The sequence below is a fragment of the Equus caballus genome, chromosome 13, assembly GCF_041296265.1.
Source record: "Equus caballus isolate H_3958 breed thoroughbred chromosome 13, TB-T2T, whole genome shotgun sequence".
NCBI classification, from domain to species: Eukaryota; Metazoa; Chordata; class Mammalia; order Perissodactyla; family Equidae; genus Equus; species Equus caballus.
In genome coordinates, this window is record NC_091696.1 from 42,844,460 (window position 1) to 42,862,089 (window position 17,630).

At 42.3% G+C, this 17,630-nt stretch overlaps 1 long non-coding RNA gene across 1 annotated transcript in view; it reads left to right on the forward strand.

Annotated features, from left to right (window-relative positions):
- Positions 1-17,630, forward strand: part of LOC111767644 (uncharacterized) — a 42,926-nt gene that overhangs the window by 23,908 nt on the left and 1,388 nt on the right. Inside the window, exons 2-3 of the long non-coding RNA XR_002799457.2 lie at positions 3,151-3,321; positions 17,362-17,573. This is a non-coding gene — a long non-coding RNA (uncharacterized lncRNA). The remainder of the gene's footprint in view (positions 1-3,150; positions 3,322-17,361; positions 17,574-17,630) is intronic.

Consider the following 17,630-nt stretch of genomic DNA (forward strand, 5'->3'; position numbering starts at 1 on the left):
AAGGCCAAGAGTGGGTTCTGGAATCTAAAATCGGCAGATACCTCGATTCCAGAGGCCACTAGCTCTTATTTAAAGCCCTGACCCTGCCATGAATAAGCTATTTAATCCCAGCAGTTTGCTTAATCCTTGTTAGCCTCAGTTTCCCCAAACTGAGGATCATGAGCTTTGTTTGAGAAGGTTTCTGAAAAATAAACAAAGTTATTTCTGCTTAGGATAATAGCTGGCACATAGCAAGGCAACCAGTGTTTGCAATGATCACTTCTGTGTCTACCACCATCAACATCATTGCTGCCATCATCATCATCACCAATGGATCCCAGTAGCATCTTTGTAGAGGAAAGAGTCACAGCAAAGAACAAAGAGACCCAAGTTCAAGTTCAAATCTTGATTCCACCGTTCATGAGCAAATCTATTCATGTATTTGTCTCAGTTTCCTTATTTATAAAATGGTGACAATAAAATTATTTTTCAGGGTTATTTTAAGATTTCTGTGAATTTGCTTAAGTGAAAATATCTGGCACATAAGTGCTTAATACAAACGGGTTGAACCTGAATTTGAATATAGATCTTGCAGCAATATAGCCTTCGGGTTTAGGCTGTCTTTCACTGCTAAAACTTGAAAGGGGCTTAATAATTAAAGAAAAAAATAAAAACAACGTTCTCCTTCTCCAGATAGTGAAAACCAAAGAATATCTTACGACCTGTTTGAAATAACAGTTAAAACTACGTTAACTTCTCTGACAGTCTGATATTATCATTGCCACAATATAGTGTTGGACAGACGACTGACTGATCAACAGACATTTGTGGAGCAACTCCTGTGTGTTAAGTGTTGTGCTGGCACTCTGCAGAAGGAAAGAAGACACAGAAAGAGCTTGAGTCAATCAACACATATATTGCCCCAGGAAGAAATAGGACGAGGAAAGGGAAGATCCTGCAGTGCCCAGAGGAAAGGTTCAGACTCAGTTTTCCCCAAGAACCCCAGGTTCTGGTCTCTATGTTTTCCTAGCCTTATTTCCTACCGTTCTTCACAAACACCCAAAGCCCCGATTGGTGTGATTGTGTTTGCTCTTAAATGTCCCAGTAACTCTGCTCCTCCTTAGGCTTCTGCCTGGATCACCCTGTCCAAAACCTTCTCTGCCTCTTCATCTCCGCAAACTCAGCAAAGCTCAACATTCCCCAAGGGTACCCTCTTGGACCTTCCATCCTGTGTGCCTACCATACTTGTATTTTCTCTTTAGGTGAATCATATGAAATTGCCATTTTGTAGGTTAAAGGTGGTTGAATATACTCATTTTCATCTGGCTTGATCAAATTCCTAGCATTCCATGTACAACTCTGTGCACTGGTTCCAACCCCAGCTCTATCACTTCCCTGCACTGTGATCTTGGTAAAGTTACTTAACCACTCTGTGCCTCATTTTCCCCATTTGTGAAGTGGAGACAATATAACCTATCTCATAGCATTAGTGGGGGGGATTAAATGAGACTATATCTGTAAAATTTAACAGAATCTCAGGCATATAATCAATGATAAATAATGATAAATAAGAGTTAACTGTTATGTTATAATCATTGATTTATTTTACCGGGCTCCTCTTTTAGATATAAGCTCATTGAGGGTATTTACTGAATATTATTTGACCTTACTCTTCTATTGCCAATAGAAGCATCAATGATAAGTGACTAAGAGATGTTTATGGAATGAATAAAGACCTAGATTTGAGTTCCAGTTCAGGTACATACTAGCTGTGTAATCTTGAGGAAGGCACTCAACCTCTCTGAACCTCTTTTTGTTTTTCATCTTAAAGTGAGAATGATCATTTTAAAATGCCATTTCTATTTCTTAACATTTCTGTAGCTACCAAACGGCACTCGTTAATTCTGCAAATATTTTTTAGTGCCTGCTGTGCATGTGCCCGGAAGTATGTATACTGCCAGAACATTTTGGAGGTGCCTTGTCAGCTGTAAAATTCTAAGCATATGTAAGGGGTTACTTATAGAAAGAGTCAGCCATTGGATATGAGAAAAAAGATGTCTTACTATGAAAGCTTCCCAGATGATAGAAAAAAATGATTCCCAGACTTGAGGTCTGACAATAGGTCAACAACAGTCCATAATTAGATTTTTAAAAATTATCCTCAAATACATATTTCACACTCTTTGACATAAAATTAGAAATAATTTCTTTTTTCTACAATTTGAGGAAGTTTGATGTCCTTAGGCCATGTACATTTAATGCAGAGGGAAGAAAGGTAGAGTGACAAAGCCATTAGGAGTTTAAGTGGGAAGAGAGGGGAGACATGGCTGCTGGGGTCAAGTTCGCCGGCTAACAAGCTTCCCTGGTGGCCCATCCTCTTTCTAAAACACCAGATGGAACAGTTGGAGTGGACACTATGGTTTGTTACTTTGGATATGAGTCAAGTTCAAGTACTGACCTTGTTTGAAGGTCTCTGACTTCATTGAGTAAGATCAGTTGCTTTAAAAGGGATTCTCTTCCCTCATTCCAGACTATCGCCACCATCTCAAGCTCCCAAGAGCATCTCCATTGCCCCAACCCAACTGTCCCAGCCCAAATGTATATGCAAGCAGTGGGGAAGGAGAGAGGAGCCATTCACTCAGAAACGGGACCAGAAAGATGGGCAAGCAACCCTTTAGCCTGGTGCAGAACCAGGAAGCAAACATCTCCAGGAGAAAGGGGGTGAGGAGAGAGTTCTTGTGTGTCCCCATGGAGTGCCTACTATGTGCTTAGCACTGGAGTAGATGATTTACACACAACCTGCTAAAAAAGGATTGTTCCAGAAAAATCACTCTTCTCATTTTATAAATGGGCAAATTCAAAGCAGAAATGATGTGGAGTAAAAATATGTTGGCAATAAGTCTAAAATTTTTCAAAATAATAATTAAAAAAACTCCAAGTCGACAGATGTTAATCTGCTCCCTGTGTGTTGACTCTTGGTTGCAAGTGATAGAAATCCAATGAGTCTTAAAAAAAATAGAATACTGGGGTGACTGACAGAAGCCAAAAGGGCAATGTGACTGAGGCTCAGATCTAATTGGAACCAGGCGCTTGAATACTCCCAAGGTGATCTCTTCTCCCAATCACCTCTTCTCTGAGTGCTTATTCCATTTTCTTTCTCTCTCTCCCCAGGCTGGCTTCCTCCACATCTTACCAACAGCTCTCAAGCTTTACCCTTTTACAGTCCTGAAGACAGATAGGGTTTCTTTCTCGGTTCCAGATCCTCAGTTCTCAGGGAAGGAATCTGATTGGATTAGATGCTGATCCATGGACCATCTGGAATCAACTCTATCCAGGAGTCAGGTAATATAGTTCTAACATGGAAGCTTCTAGGATAACCCTCTGGGTGGAGTGGAGAGGGGTGACAAAGGATGTCTGGGCAGACAGCACAGGAGTGAAGAGGCTGTATGGCATGAGAACAAGGAGTTAAGTATGTCACTGCAGCATAACTTGACTGATACACCATACCACCAAAGAGGCAACATTTACCAATTAACAATTGCTAGTCTCTGAGGCCTGGCTGTAAGTGTGCTGGGCATCTGATTTGGCTGTGGACTGGAGCAACGTGAGAGGGAGAAGGAAGGAAGTCAACAGTTATGCGTGTATAATCTATGTCTTGTTCTGGTGCTTTATACACATACATCTCATTCAGTTCGTCCCCCCTTTTTGGTGACATGGAAACTTAGGCTCAGAGAGTTGAGGGGACTTACTCAAAACCACAATTGTAATAAGTGGTAAAAACAAATCCTAAAAGCTGTGAAATTTCCCCAAACCTTTACCACGCTGAAATAAGCTCATCCGTGACTGGTTTTCCCTCCTCGCTGGTACCTTGTCCGACTTAGAGAAAGTTCTCAGAATAAAGTTAGGCAACAAATATCTGGTTTCCTTCCAATTTCTGTAAAGCCTTTGGTTCCACTCTGGCCTCAGGGGTGCTTGCCAACATCTCTGAGTCAGTCAAACCATCCCTTAAAAAATAAAAAATGCAACCAACCCAGCCCGAAATGATTCATGGGACCCAACATGCATATTTATAGGCTGTATCCAAGAGGGAAATCCACTCGAGGCTCTCTTGTACACACCCCCACACATCTGCATGCCTGTCTCAGGCACTTGGAAGAACCAAAGACCCTGCCACTTATTCACCCACACGTGTCTGTGATGGGGTTTGAACTCTCGATGAACCACCGCTAACCTGCGGAGCCAAACTCTAAGTGGCCATCTGTGGAAGTGGAGCTCTGGAATGCAAAATCTACTCTTGGCCCCAACTAAACATTCTTCTAGTCAGTTTTTCTGCGAGTTATATCCACACTTGAAGCACCACCCCACTCCTCTCTTGGAGATAGGGGAGTGAGGTCATTGGCATTAGAGTCACACAGATCTAGGTTTGAGGATGTGCTCCTGCTGACTCTGATCTTGGACATTCTCTTAATCTCCTTGAGAACTTAATGTCCTCTGTTTAAAATGGAGCTATTCGTAACCTGCACCACGGAACTGTTGTCTTGAGAAAAATGTGGACAGGGGTTAAGGAAACCCACAAAGCATAACAAATGCCCCTGGGATAGTAACAGAAGGCAACTGATACTATCCCAAAGCCTGAAAGGGTAAGAGGAAGAGGTGGTTACCGCCACCTGGGAAAGTTAGTCATATGGAGAGGGCTGCAAGATAGGAACTGTGGTCTCCAACAGTTGATGCAGCCAGCTCACCCATGGTGACGGGTAGAGAGGGAGCCAGGGGAATAAATACCTTGACCGTACTCTATGCATTCCCTCTGACTTCTGCTGGTGCCTCCCGTTTGTTGAATCCATCTAGAAGCTGGAGGTTGAGAGAACCCACGCAGTCTATATATAAAGTTAACATCCCAGCACCCAGAGCGTGATGGAGAGGGGTAGAGGGTGAACCTGGAGGGGCCAATGGAAGACATCCAACTCAGGTACCAAAAAGAGGGAGGGAGGCACATAGAGTGCTTCATCACAGTGTGATATGTGTTTAATAAATAGTGGCCCTGATTACTTAATCAAAGCATGTAGAATTGGAGAACTGCCATTTTGTAATTCTTTGCTGCTTCAGTTTTGACGTTCAGTTTTCTAGAAATTTGGGGGAAGACAGTTTCCATTCTCAGTGTCATTTGCCTTGCAGATTTGCAGATTCTCATCATCCCAGCAATAATCTCTGGCACTTTCTACCTTTCCTCTTAGGGAAGGCATTCATTCATTCATTGGTTTATTCAACAATGATTTACTCAGCGCCTTCTGTGTGCCAGGCACAGTGCAGGGCACTGAGCCCACGGTGGTGGACACACACCTGGTCTCAGTGTTTCCTGGCTGGCAGAAGACAGGGCCACATAAGCCATCAATTACAAAACAGTGTGTGAGATATGAGATGGGGGAAGGACCGGCGGCTGTGGTGGAAGCACAAGAGGAAGTTTGAGCATGACACTGTCGCTGCTAACCCTTTGAAAAATGAACATTCAGGGATTAGCAGAAGAGAAGCTTTTCAGAAAGGAAGATCAGTCTTTAAATGCAAAGGTTTGAGGATTAGCAAAGGCAGTCATCAGCCCTGATTTTGGTGTCTTTCCAACTTTGTGGTGGGGCGTGTGTTTAAATGAATAAGATTAGGGTCGTTTCTAATTGCTTTTAGAAAAAAGGCTCTTGTTTATGTGCTGAGCACATTCTTTTCCAACTAATTAGCTTGACAAAGCAGAACAAAAAGTAGTTTCTGACCCTCCCTAGGCAATTAAACATAAGTGTTTTATCCTATCTATGACCCTTCCACCACCTTCTGAGTTTCTGCTGCCAAAGGGCTGTCTGCAAGGGATGGACACACGTATAACTCCTTTTCTAGCAAAGAAATCATGGTGGCATCAGGAGCTCTGGTCACAATGGCTACCTTGAACCATTCTCAGCCTCTTATCTCTGCCTATCTACAAAAGAAAGCAACTAGGATGAGAGTCTGACATAGTTTGCTCCAGAAGATGCTTGGCATAGATGCTTGGAAAGAGTACAGCTCAAAAATAGCAGGACTCTAGAATGCCCCGTCCTGGGAGTGCCTGGGAGTAGCAGAGGATAAATGGAAGTGGCCAACTGTCCTGATAGATGCACTGAGATTCCCCAGACTCGGAGGGACAGGCATAGTGCAGAGACCAGGGGGTTGCTTACGGAGTGAGAAGTGTCTTGGGCATCCTTCTCTCCCTGTTCCTCAAGCCTGAGAAAGAGAAATCAAATGTTTCTCAGGTTCAGGAGAGGCTGAGAGTGACTGAGACCTGGAGTGGCCATGGCTCCGTCTAGATGGGATAGAATGCTTCTCAGGGGGTGCTAGCACACACAGAAAGACAGAAAAATAGACATCCTTTAGCTCAACGTCACTCTAGAAGCCCCAGAACTTAGCCAAAACCCTTCAAGAAAGGAGGGAAGAAGAACCCCGAAATAGTCCAAGATTTAGTTTCCTCTGCTTGGTGGAATTGAGACTCAAAATAAAAATTAAGGCATATTATAGAAAATGAAAGAAAGTCTCTCTTCTGGTCATCATTCCTTCTCTGCCACACACACACCAAGCAAAGCGCAGGTCCAGGAGTCAGATGAGCTAGGCAGAGGACTCTAGTCTTAACTGCCAGTTAATGGCTGTGAGAACCCACTTTGCAGATGAGGAAACTGAGAGGCAGAGAGGTTAAGCAACATGTGGCTTGCAAGATGGAGGCAGATGCTAATTCAGGTCAGTCTGGTCCTTAAACCGTCTTGTTTTAATAGACATGACTCTGTCCTCTGGGAAGAATATATTTGCATTTATGAAATGGAAGGTTCTAAGTGATGTATGATGCAGGCAATTGCTGATTACCTGGTGGGATATAGATTAATATTAGCAAGTGTTTTAGTGACATCTCCTAGAGTCAGTTCATTGGCTCTTACAAGAGAAAAATTCCAGCGACGAATTCTGAGGCCCTTATATCAGCCCCAGTAAAACCAGGGGGGCATGTGATTGGATAAATAATGGCCCCCCCAAAATGTTCACATCCTCATAACCAAAACTTGTGAATATGTTACCTTACATGGCAAAAGGGACTTTGCAGATGTGGTTGAATTAAGGATCTCGAGATGGGGAGATTATCTTGGGTTATCCAAGTGGACCCTGTGTAACCCCAAGGGTCCTTGAAAAAGAGAGGCAGGAGGGTCAGAGTCTGAGTCTGAGACGGAGATGTGACAAAGGAAACAGAAATAGGAGTGACTCAGGGCCATGAGCCAAAGAATTTGAGCAGCTGCTAGAAGCCGGGATAAGCAAGGAACTGAATTCTTTCAGAAGGAGGCCCTGCTGACACCTTGATTTCAGCCCGCTGAAACTAACTTAGCACCTCTAAACCTCCAGAGCCATAAAAGCATAAACTTGTGTTGTTTTAAGCCACTAAGTTTGTGGGAATTTGTCACAGTGGCAATAGGAAGCTAATACAGAGCGTTACCTATGGAAACAACAGAAGCCCTGATGGTCCATGAGAGTCACCCAGACAGCTTGTTAAGTTCACAGCCCCAAGCACCACCCCAGACGTTAGGATTCAATGGATCTGAGTCCAGCCTTTGAGTCTGCATTTTTAACGCCTTCCTCCCCCTAAATCCCCTGGTGGTGCCGGTTCACGAGGACTAAGAAATGCTCAAGTAGAGAGACGAAAACTGAGAGGATCTGGAAGGTTGTTTTGCAGAAAGCAGGTGATGATTTTGGGAATACGTTTGGCAGAATCACTAAACCACGACTAAGTCATTTATAAAATCCTAGACTATTAGAACTGGAATGGACCTTTCAGGGGTGATATAGTTCAACGCCTGCATTTTGCAGATCTAGGAATGGATGCAACAGGAGGTCCAGGGTTTCTGGGGAGTAAAATACAGTCTGAGACTGGACCAGACTCCAGTGCTGCAGGATAATTCCTTCTGACCAAAGCAAGAGGGCAACATTGGTTCTTTCTAGAGTGTGGTTTCTTATTTTGGGAAGAAAACATTGATTTGAAAGTGTATGTTTTTTCTTAGGTTGACAGACAGCTCAAAGCCAAATGGAAAACCCATATGGGCATATGTAATTTTGTGGACCTATATATTTACATATAATCTTTTCCTTTTTCTTACCTTCTTATCTATCTATCTATCTATCTATCTATCTATCTATCTATTTATCTCCCTGGCTTTTAAAAACGTTTTCTATTAGTTAAATTTTACAAATTCTTATAGGTCACGTTGGGTTCCTAGTGAAATGAAAAGAGGGGTGTATTTTTTAAATTCCTTCAGCAGTTTCTCCAAAAATGGGATAAAAGACATTAAAATCAACCGTGAACATAAAATAACGGTAGGGGGTCCTCCCTGAAATGCTTTGCCATGGGATCAGGAGCTGACAAAATTCCCAAGTTACAGCGCAAGCCCTGGTCGACCAGAACCGTAAACTGGGGCACTGTTCTCAGAGATTCCTGCAAGAGTTTATATTTCGGTTAAAAAAAAGATAATTAAAGAACTAGAGAATGTGTGTGTGTGTGTGCATGTGTGTCTGTGTGCATGCATGTGTTGTACATGTGTGCTTGTGTGTTCATGTGTGTTGGAGAGCTGAAAGGATAATTGAGAGCTCTCAGGAGAAGAATTACATATATTTGTCCCTACAAGGTAAAAACTTTCAAGGGCTTAACCCAGGAGAGTTCCCTAAATATTTCTCTCTGACTCTAGGAAGAAGCCCAAAACTCTCAGCATTGAGAGGCGAACTTTGGTGACAGTCCTTAGAACAGAAATGCAAGGAACAGGAAATGCCCCTAAGTGACTCAGAGTCCCTTTCATGTGTTTTAAAATATATACAGACAGTAGATTCTGTCAAGATCCTGACATGTTCCCCCTGGCAGGTTCCCTTTTTAGTTAAAGAAACAGCCGGATGGAAGAGGGACGGAAAGAATTTCAGATGAAAACCCTGAGACTGAGATGCCCCCCAAACAAAAGACGATCCATGATCAGATACAGCAGGTCCCCAGATGGCAAGATGGGGAGAAAAGCAAGGAAGTCTAGTCTTTTAAATGCAGATTCCAGTTTGCATTGGGAAGTCCTTCCTGTTCTTTTTCTTTCTTTCTTTCTTTCTTTTTTTTTTTTTTGGAAGAAGGAAAGGGGGAAGGGAGAAAGAAAGGGAGGAGGGATTGTGGGAAAAAGAGGCTTCGTGATGAATTTCATGTGAGGACGGGCTAGGACCCCTTCTCCAACCTCCTCTCCTTCCATCACCTCCTTCTCTTTATGGTCCGAGCACATCATAGTCCCCTGAACTTGCGTGTTATTTCAAAAACCTATGATTTTACTTGGACTGCTCTGTCTGTCTTAGAATTCTTTTTCTCTCCTTTTTGTGTGGCAAAATCCTTCTTCTCTTAAATCGCTCCCTCTAAGAAAGTCTTTCTAATTACTTTTTTCCAGTCTGTGTAGGGTGCTCTCCTCTGTGGTCTGATGGCATCCTGTGCTTATCAGTCATGACACTAATCATACTGGGTTGAAATAATTGCTTTTGATTCTGTTTTCCAATTGGACTGTGGATCCTTTGAGGACAGGAGGATCTCTTACTCATTTTTGATTCTCCAGTGACTAGCCTGGTGCCTGACACATAGTAGGTATTCAGTAATTGTTTGCCAAGAGTCCTGAAGTGGATTTCCACGAGTGGAAAATATGAGGAGAAAGATTAAAAGAAAAAATCCAGAGGTGCTTGTGGCTGAGTGACAAGAACCCAAGCAAACAATAAGGTGGCTACGTGGAATGGCAGGGAGGGTCTGTGCAGTCCAGACTCCTGGGTTTCTCCTTTCAAACCCTGGGAAATTCAATCAACTATTACATGAGGTATAGCATGAGCTTTGAGTTATAAAGACTGAGTTTGAATTTCAGATTCTTTGAAGCACCTTAATAATGAATAAATATTCTCTGTGCGTCTGGGCTTGTGTGTGTAATTATTTATACATTCTTTTCTCCTCTACACCTGTGAATTCTATGAGAGACTATGACTATCTTGACTATTCATGTTTCTGCTGTACCTCACACATATTTGTTGAATGAATAAATAAACACATTATAAATGAATGTTATGGGCTAGCTGTGTGACCTTTAGAAAGTCGTATAATCTCTCCAAAATATAATCTCTTCATATATGCCTCTATTTCCTCACATAGAAAATGAGGATGAAAATTCCTTAGCCAAAATCCTAAGAGCAATTCTTGATCCTCCTGTCTCACAGCTCAGAGCCAAATTAGGAGTGAGCTCTGAAAACTCCACCCCCAAAACATATACCAGTTTCATCTTCATCCCTCCATCTTTAGTCTCACCATAGCCAAGCGGAGTCCTGTCATCCTGAGGACAACTGTAAAGCTTCCTAATTCATTTCCTTACTTCCATTCTTGCCCCTCATAAACTATTCACTGAAGCGCAGCCAGATTGATTTTGCAAACAAAAAAAATAGGATCATAGCACTACCTTGCTTAAGATCCTCCAATGACCTACCATTGTATTTGGGATGGAATGAAAACCCCTGGCCTTGGTTTACTGAGTCCAACATGACTGTCATGACTCTGCTCCTACCAATACCCAGAACCCTATCTCTTCTTACTCTTCACTCTCCAGTGACACTGGCTATTTTTGGTGCTATTCTTTGGACCCACCATGCTTGTTCTTAACTTAAGGGCTTTGAACCAGCTGTAACCTCTTCCTGGATTATCCTGATATTCCTGTCATTGTTTCACTCTTGTCATTTAGACATCACCTTAAATGGCACCTCAGAGCACCCTCCACAGTGACCTGACCTAAAGTGACACATGTTCTATCTTTATCACATTTTAGTGATCTTCAGTGATCTGTTCATAGCCTTGTATTTTTATTTTATTTATTCGATGTTGTCTGTCTCCCTCACCAGAATGTAACTCCATGGATGGAAAGTACCTTGTATTAATTCATGGCAATGTCCACAGTACCAAGAACTGTTCAAATAATCCAGAAACATTTGTTGAATAAATATATAAATCCCTACATCTTAACGTAATTTGGAAGATTAAATGAGGTAATTTATGTAAAGTGCTTAGCCCAGTGTCTGACACATAAATAGCAATAAATGTAGCTATAAATGTGCAATACATGTAGCTATTCTAATCATGTTTTACCTTGCTTTAAAGAAAAAATTCCCACCTCTAAGTTTCTATTTCCACATCAATTCTATCAGATCCACTGGGAATTGGGGTCGGGGAGGTCCTCCAAGCAGAATTGACTTGTTTCTGTTTTCTGTGTTGGGGTAATGGTACAGACCCAAATTGTTCTCTACGGAGGAAAGGGGCAGAGGGGCAAATTCAAGAATATGCTCAGCTGCAAGTAACAGAAACCAAGAAAAGCAGTGATTTAAGTAGATCGGGGGGATTTTTTCCTCAAGGCTGAAGAGGGTACCTCTTGAATGTTTGACTGAATACTGATTAGCACATGCAGGTGAGGAAACTACTTGATGTGAGGGAAAGAATCACCCCAAAATATTAGAGGTAGCAGGGCTCAGTGCTCCCACAGGGCTGGGAGTCATGCCTGTTCCACCAGCCAGACTAGAAAACCTCTGATTTATGAGGCATTGGGGTGAGTACATAGAAGGATCATGCCTCACAATGGGGAATAATTAGACCAAGACTGAGCAATGCTCTGGTCCTGCCTAACAAATATTAAAAGCAAGATCTGAAAGGATAAAACTTTTCCAAGGAATAAAACTGTGTCCCATAACACGCTCAAGAATATTTATAGGAATACAAAGATGGTCAGCACCCAACAAGGCATAATTCACAATGTCTGGCATCCAATCAAGAATTAATTGGCAAGAAAATATGACCCATAATGAGCAGACTAATTAATCAAAATTGACCTAGAACTGACACAGATATTTGAATTAGCATACAAGGATATTAAAGTAGCTGTAATAATTGTATTCACAATATCAGAAGTTAAGTAGATATATGGAAGATATAAAAAAGACTCACATTGACTTTTTTTTCTTTTTGTGAGGAAGATTGGCCCTGAGCTAACATCTGTTGCCAATCTTCCTCTTTTTGCTTGAGGAAGATTGTCGCTGAGCTAACATCTGTGCCAATATTCCTCTATTTTATATGGGATGCCACCACAGCATGGCTTGATGACTGGTGGCAGGTCCACACCTGGGATCCAAACATGTGAACCCTAGGCTGCTGAAGTGGAATGCGTGAACTTAACCATTACACCACCAGGCTGGCCCCACACATTGACATTTTTGAAATGAAAACTACAATGTGTGTGATTAAAACAACACTAGATGAGATTAACAGGAGATTAGATGTGGCAGAAGAAAAGATTAGTGAACTTGAAGACATAGCAATAGGAACTATCCAAATTTAAATAAAGCGATAAAACAGAATTTTAAACATTAACAGAGCATCAGTGAGCTGTGGGATGGATTCAAACAGTCAAATATAAGTATAATTGGATTCCCCAAAGTTTGGGAGCAGAAAAATGCTTGAATAAAGGTTACAGAGCCAAGATTTCAGAGCTAGTTTAAATAGGAAAAATGTACTGAAAGGAAATTGGAATGAGCAATGGCAGGAGACATTACTTTAATCATTCATATGTATAGGCCAGCAAGTATATGTTTTATAGATCAATGAGCTCATTTAAAGAGTTAAGAGCAAGGCATAGAAGCACAACACTCAGATCCCTTTTACTTTTTAGGAAGAGTTGGATCCATATGTGCTCCCATCAAATTGGACACCTCCCTCTTGAGGATCTCATTCTGCAGAAATAGGACATGCCCATTCAGTGCTTGGGTCACTCACCCGATCCTTCCTCTACTTGTCTTTACGATTCTCTGTTACTTACACTAAGAGGCACAGACAAGTTCAGTCCTTCTTTATCCTCCCCTGGTTTTTTGATATAACACCAGCTGGCCCATATCAGATATCCTGTGTAAGGAATATCCTAGAAGTTACAATGACCTTTTGCTCTTCTGTGGCTGTAATCTCTAAGGCTGTTGTGTGATTCAGGGTAGGCCAGGCTTTACTGTGATAAACACAAAGCTCTAAATTCCAATGGATTGACACATAAAAGCTGATTTATTGTTCACTCAAGATCCGTGGCAGGTCTGTCAACTCACTGGGGTAGTCCCTTCCAAGGTCACTCAGGGATCCAGTCTGCTTCCTTCTTGTGGCCATCTCACTAGGTGCATTCAGGGTTGCCACTGCAGGAGAAGAGAAAGATGGAGTGTTGGACAGAAACTGTTACTCCCTCAGCTTGGAGTACACCATTCTACTCTTAGATGACCAGGATTAGTCACTTCAAGGGGGCTGGAGAACCAGATATAGATGAGCACTAATAATTTCAAACAGAGCAGTGTTTCCTAAATTATATACATAGAATACAAGTATTTTGGATGTTAATAACCTAGAATTCTAAAGTTTTTAAAGATTATATGGTATAGTAGGTGCTTGTGATTTCCATGCCACGTCCCTTTAGTCCTCCAGATTTCAGCACTGCTGTGGTAGACAGTTCCCCGTCCCCTTGTCAGTGTCCCATGTTAAGAGTCATGAAGTCTTTCCATTCTGCTTTCCCCAAAGCTGGAGGAGGCTTAGCAACTGATCAACTCAGAAGTACATGAAGGTTAAAGTCCCCTTAGGGTAACTTCCCAATAATGAGGGATATGAGTCAGTGGATAAATGCCTAAGCTTTTCTATCCTCCAGCAGCACAATTCTGTGATGCATTCTACATGAATCTTTAGGGGGTCCTCAGCAAGACTAAACCCCGATTGTCCTTAGCAGTAATGAGTTCGTTAATACACTCTTGATTGGTTTTCTTCTCTGTCCTGCCTCTCTTTTCGCACTCCTTCACTTCTGTTTTCTGAAATAAACTAACTATAATCCAGTCCTTATCTTAGGGTCAACTTTTGGGGGAAACAAAATTAAAATCTATGGTAAAATAAATTTGGGTAAATATTGGGTTAACCATAGTTAAACATGTTTTCTTACGGGAGTTTCAGAGCTTGAAAATGCTAATGTTCATTTTGACTCTTCCAGAGGGGAATATAGAAATTTGAACTTCCCAAATTTGGATTATAAACTTTTATCCCCAAGGCAACTTGCAGAATTAGCACTCCATGAAATACATGTTAAGGATGCTTGATCTAAAGTTTTAACAACTTTTCTTATTTTTTACTTTTTGAGGAAGATTATCCCTGAGCTAACCTCTGCTGCCAATCCTCTTTTTGCTGAGGAAGATGGGTCCTGAGCTAACATCCATGCCCATCTTCCTCCACTTTACATGTGGGACACCTGCCAAAGCATGGCTTGACAAGTGGTGTGTAGGTCCACACCCAGGATCTGAACCGGTAAACCCTAGGCTGCCAGAGTGAAACATGTGAGCTTAACCGCTGCACCACCGGGCTGGCCCCACAACTTTTCTTATTTTTGAATAAAGAAAAATATTGAAAATTTTGAAAGGTGTCAAAGAATAGATAGGGGAAGGAAACAGATTTTAAAATGTATCAAAATACGAATACCTCATTTTATAACACCAACAAGAAAAAAAAATTAGCTACAATGCTGGTACCCAGCCTCAAGATGGAGATGTCCAGTGGCAGGTCCCAAGAGGGGCATTAAGTGGCCAGATATCCCCTGGAAAGCTTCCTACAACTTCCATTAAAGGATGGAACCATGTGCCCTTTGGTTGCAAAGAGCAAACTCTTCTCTCCCACCCCCCTTAATTACCGTGCTGGATGGTGAAATTAAACTCAGCAGGTAAGAGGCTTCTATACAGATTTCTGGAGCTATCTCATGCTCTGGTTAATTGTGTCAGCCTGTAGAGGCTGATTAGCATAATTAATCTTACCCTGTGATTACCCTGAGGAGGAAGAAGTTCTGAATGCATAGGTGGGATATGGTGAATGAGCCACTGTGCCTATCTCCAAATGACAAAGAAGCATGGGCTGGAGAAAGTGTGAGAACCAGAACTAGAGTCATTTGGGTGAGCACAGAACGGGGCTTCATGAGACAGGAGAAAAGAGGAGAGGAGAGGCAGTTTGCAGACATTGAGACCCAAGGGCCAAGATGTGTCCACATATCTTTATATAGTTGCTGAGTTCCAGATCTCCTCTCTGCTAGGAGCTCCCTGAGGAGCTTCATCTTTGTCTTATACATTTCCTAGAGTTCTCTCATCACTTGGTGTGGGTCAAGTAAAATATTTAGGATAAGATGGGAAAAGCAAATAAATGCGAGTAAACAATTAGAGGAAGAAAGGAAAATAGTATATTGGAAAAGATGGAGAAAGATAGACAATTAGGTAGATGGATGGGTAAGTAGATGGAAAGACAGAGTGATGTGCGACACTGATCATGTGCCAGTCTCTGTGGTATAAAGCAACTCCAAATCTGCTTTATATATAAGATCTTCTTTAATCATCACAACAACTCACTGCGCCCATTGGTTCCCATCTTGAAGGTGCATATGAATCATCAATAATGCTTGTTAAAATGCATATTGATGAGTTGCACCTAAAGAGGTTTTGGTTCTAAAATCTTCAAATAGTCAGTAGGAACCTGCATCATTAATAACTGGTCCAGGTAGTTCCCATGTGGTTAGTCCTGGGACATCACTTTGAGAATTGCTCTTTACTGAGTGGATGAATGATTGTGCCCTTTGGGGCAGTTATTCGATGAATCATTTTAGAAGGCAGAGACTGAGGAGCAGAGCAAGTGAGTAGCTTGTTCAAGCTCTCACGAGTAGGAATTGAGGGTGTATATGCCTCATATTTGCCCTCCCTATTGTAGGAGACATTCAGGGGAAGTCATAAAAGACATCGTCCATGCTCTTAGTGTGGAAATGGAGGAAGAGGCTCAAGGAGGATTACCCAATTTGAATAATTTCTTCTTTCACTCATTTAACCAAAATTTTAAGCACATACTCTGTGCCAGACATTGAGATTGTGATAATGAACAAAAAAAGACATGATTCCAGCCTTTTTGGAGTTTACAGTCTAGAACACATAGACATCAATGAGAATACTCTCATTAATACAACCTTCTAAAGTGCTCCAAGTATTTTCTACAAATACAGCGTTTATGATGTTAAGAGAAGATATAGCAGGAGAGCCTGACCTGCCTTGAGAGTCAGAGAAGGACTCCTATTTGAGTCGGTGTCTTCAGCATGAGTATGAGTTAACCAAGTGAACAGGGTTGGAGGGAGAACACTCCAGACAGCGGAAAAAGCAGGTGCAGAACTCTGTGGGGGAGGGAGCAGAAGGCTTGAAAAACTGAGAGGATGCGAATTAGGCTGGAGCATCCTTGGCGCTGCATTTCTCAGGAACCAGAGTAAGCTCTGGCCTATGGGACAAGGCACATCTCCAGCTAGGAAGGATGGAGCCCCAATCATGGTTTGGGGGTGGGGAAAGGCAGATCTATCTGAAGACAGGTCTATATGCTAGAGAAATTAAATCAGAAGGAGAATCTGAGAGGTCAGAAGCTGGTCTGGATCGTAAGGAGGGTTAGGAGAGGAGGTTCAGGAATAAGCTCGTGAATGAAGTGAGGGTCTCAGAGACCTGCTTTATTCGACGGCAGGTGCAAAATCTAGGGGCTTACAGGAGCCCTGTGGGATTAAACAAGGCTTTTGAAAGGCACATCATAAAGGAATGTGGAAAGACAAATGCCCGCCAGTCCCATCGTCCATTACAATGCAAGCATCTGCTACTCTCCTCCACCCCAGAGCCTGAAGTCCATTTTGGCTGGTTAGTCAACACATGAAGAGTGAGCACCCACAATTTGTCAGGCATTATGCCGGGCACTGCTTATAAGGCAGTGAACAGAACAACTAGCTCAGTTCCCGCCTCCATGAAGTTTACAGAGAAATGGGAGAGACTCTCATTAAGTAAATAATTACAAATGTGATCAGTGTGATGAATAAATAGAACAAGAAAATGAGAATTTCACCAGGAACCTCACCTAGTCAGAAAAGTCAGTGGTTGGGGCAGGAGCCATGGGAGTGCTTTGAAGGCATGACATTTAAACTGAGACCTAAAGAATTAGGGATGATTAGATGGGTGAAAAGTGGCTGGTGGGAGGGGGTAGGATGAGTGCATGTGGGGACTGCATAAACGCATAGCCTCTGTGATGGCAGGTACTGTGAACAGTACAAGCAACAGACGGAGGGTGTGTGTGGCTGCAGAGAAAAGGTCTGTTGAGAGAATAAACCACCAGGTCATGAAGGCTTGGACTATGTGGGGGCTGGCAGCCATGGCCCACTGCGTGACTTTCTTCCAAGAGAAATGGGTAAATATTGAGCTATTCACACCAGAAAATGGCAAGAGCTGGCATTTTTTATTCTCTAGGGTGCTATATCTCAGCAGAGCATAGGACATCACTTCTTGTTCCAACCAGAGTCCAAGCCTCACCTCAAGGGTATGGAAAGTATCCAACAGCTATAAGAAGGAAGCGCACAGATGTCCTGACTCTAACACGGCTGTGTGATGCTGAGCAACTCACATCCCCCTTCTGAACCTCATCTCCTCCTCCAGCCAGCAAGCCACTGGGCCCAGCATCAGTAAGTATTTCTTGAATCACTGGAGATAAAGGTACTTTCTTTTCCACCATGAGCTTT